Genomic DNA, 3569 nt, shown 5'->3' on the forward strand with positions numbered 1-3569 from the left:
TTGACTACTTGGTGCAGTGAAGAGACAACCTGGTGTTTTGTAACTAAGGAGTACCTCCCAAGTAGTTTGGTCTCTTCTCCCGCACAGGGAAGCGAAGGGGGGCACACAGCGAAAGCTGTTTCGTTGTGTGTGGTAACTTAAGCAATAGACCTCCCTGTTGTGGTTTTTACCTATCCCTTCACAAAATGACTGAGAATTCCACTGTAACAGATAAAACTGCATTTTATGCTCTATTAGCTAAGTATAGCGCCAGACCGTCCCAAGGTGGGGAGGAATGGGCGAACAATAATTGGTTTAATCTGGAGAATGTGATTGATAGAATATATTCTCTGCAACATGAGTCAAAGTTCAAACTGGGCAAAGATAAAACCATACTCTGCTTGGTTTTAGGAGCTTGTCTTACGGCAGCTATAGAAACTCGCTCTGAGCGCAGAAATGAGGAAAGAACAATTATAGACTCTCTACAAAATCTTGTTCAAATTTTGCAAAAACAATTAGATCAAGAAAGGAATGAGAACCATTTGTTGCGAGATGAAAATAATTTGTTAAAAGCTGCCTTAAGAGAAGAATGGGACGAAAATTCAAAGCATGCTGATTCACCAAAAGGAACACAGGAGAAGGAAGCTATTCACATTAATCCAATGTACTCTCCAAAAGACCCAATTTTGATGAAAAATTGTGGGGAACACTGCTGCTCCAACTTGAAACCTGTGATTAAAATAGAATATGATTATATCAGTGAAGCACCCCCCGAGCAACCTTCTCCACAGGTTCTGGGCAGTGTACCAGAGCAAACTTCTCCACAAGTTCTGAACAATGCACCAAATCAATCTCCTGCACAGGCTCTGGGAGTTGAGCCAAAGCAGTTCACCTGGACTGGGCTTTCCCAAGGGTATGAACATTCCCCCACTTCGGCCCACCACACTTTAGCCCAGGAATTAGAAAAGATACCCAAACCTGACAATACAGCTGTCTATCAATACATTGATGATATTCTGGTGGGAGGGGATGAAATAAAAGTAGTGGGGGATACCCAACAAAAAATAATCTCTCATTTGGAAAACCCTGATTTGCAAATTTCCTCAGAGAAAATTCAAAAACCTTCTCAGGAGGTGAAGTTTTTGGGAATTTGGTGGAAAGGAAGTATGACATGTATTCCACCTGATATTCTAACCTCCCTGGATCAAATTAAATTGCCTGAATCCAGGAAAGATATCCAACAGGATCTAGAATTATTAGTGTTTTGGAGAAAACACATCCCTGATTTTTCAATTATTGCCAGACCCCTTTATGACTTGCTGAGGAAAAAAGTAAAATGGGATTGGACCCCTTCTCAGGAGGAAGCACTACAACTTCTGATTTTCGAAGCAACTGCACATCAAGCCCTAGGCCCTATTCATCCCACAGATCCTTTCCAGGTAGAATGGGGATTTGCTACCTCGGGGCTATCAGTGCACATATGGCAACGGGGTCCAGAAAGCCCTACAAGGCCGGTTGGTTTTTATTCTCGTGGTTTTAAAGATGCCAAAAAAAGATACACCACCTGGGAAAAGGGGCTTTTTGTTGTTAGTATAGCTCTCATAGAAGTGGAAAAAATTACACGTCAACAACCAATTGTATTAAGAGGCCCCTTCAAAGTTATCAAAGCAGTCACCAGCGGGACCCCTCCCCCTCTCTGGGGTGGCCCAGAGATCCTCAGTCAGGAAGTGGTATGCCCAGATAGAACATTACTGTAACATCTTCTCTGTAACAGAAGGAGCTGCAAAAAGTCTGGCTATACAAGAAACTGAGAATTTGGCTAGCAGCCACGATAAACCTGCCTCAGTAATTAAAGTGGCCCCTCCTTTCTCCCCTGAACAATCAGTGAATTCCTGGTTTACTGATGCCTCTGCCAAACGAGAGGGAAAAGTGTGGAAATACAGAGCAGTAGCCCTTCATACTTCATCTGGTGAACGAATTATTACTGAGGGAGAAGGTAGCGCTCAGGTTGGTGAATTGATTGCCGTTTGGAGTGTTTTCAAGCAGGAGGCGCATAATACCTCTCTTGTTTGTATTTACACTGACTCCTATGCTGTGTTTAAAGGATGTACAGAGTGGCTTCCTTTCTGGCAGCAAAATGATTGGGAAGTCAACAGAATCCCAGTATGGCACAAGGAAAAATGGCAAGAAATTCTAGATATAGCAAGTCACGGGAACTTTGCTGTGGGGTGGGTGGCTTCCCATCAGACAGATGGAAATTTAGCTGGTGAATGGAATAATGCCGCTGATGTGTTAGCAAGACTAAGTCCCCTGAAAAAGGAACAAATTACAGAAGATTGGGAACATCTGTTAGAATGGTTGCATATAAAAAGACAACACACAGGTGCCAAAGATTTATACAAAGAAGCCCTTGCTCGTGGCTGGCCTGTCACCAGGGAAATGTGTAAAACATGCATATCAGCTTGTGAGCAATGCCGCAGACGACTAGAAAGGCATCCTTTGGAAGATAACCCTTTGCACTTAAGGAAAGGTAAAGGCCTATGGGATGCATGGCAGGTAGATTATATCGGCCCCTTTAAGAAGTCTGGTGGTAAACACTTCGTGCTGGTGGGAGTGGAAATAATTTCAGGGCTAGTTCAAGCTGAAGCCTTTAATAGAGCTACAGGAGAAAATACTGTTAAGGCATTGCGAGAATGGTTTGGAACATTTCCAAAGCCGCAGGAGATTCAATCTGACAATGGGTCCCACTTTACTGCTAAAGTAGTACAGGAATGGGCAAGGGAAGAAGGAATAAAGTGGACTTTTCACACCCCCTATTATCCTCAAGCCAACGGGATTGTAGAAAGGACCAATGGTCTTCTAAAGCGACTCCTAAAGCCACATGAGGGAGGTTGGGATCTTCGATTATGGCAAGCTGTAAAAGGTATAAATGATAGATGGGGGGTAAACGGGTGTCCCAAAATAACTGCTTTTTGTCTAAAAGCCCCAAGCATCATTCCTGCACTACAGGGACCGAATGATTCCAAAAATCCAGTCCATTATCCTGGGCAACCTGTTTTGGTAAACCTCCCTACTGTAGGAGAAGTACCACTAGTACTAAAAACTCCTCTAAATAAATATGCATGGGTAGCCACCAATGCTCTGGGAAAAGAGCATCGGATAAGTACCCATTGGATTGTTCCATCATTTTGACCTCCTACCTTTTGGTGGCAGACTCTGTTATGTTTGCTTTCACAGAAGACCACCGAGGGACATGGGGACTGGACGAACCATGATCATCTTTTTGATATTTTTCTGTATCCTACCACCACACCATGGCCAAAACTCGGCCCAGTGGCCGTGGTCTGAAGCTTCCATCAGGCATACCAGTGCTCTAGGACCCTACCCCAGAGATCGTCACCCAAGCCTTGCGACCGTAGTACTGCATGATTCTGAGGTATACCGTTCAAGTGACTGGGGTTGGGACAAAAAGGACTGGGCTAGGGTACTAACAGGAATAATTGGTGAAGAAATCAAGGTAGGATGCAGAAAAGTGGAAAAATCCCTTCAGGAGAAAGCCACCACCATTACAATCACCGGGAATTACTTAA

The sequence above is a fragment of the Sturnus vulgaris genome, chromosome 30, assembly GCF_052056855.1.
Source record: "Sturnus vulgaris isolate bStuVul1 chromosome 30, bStuVul1.hap1, whole genome shotgun sequence".
NCBI classification, from domain to species: domain Eukaryota; kingdom Metazoa; phylum Chordata; class Aves; order Passeriformes; family Sturnidae; genus Sturnus; species Sturnus vulgaris.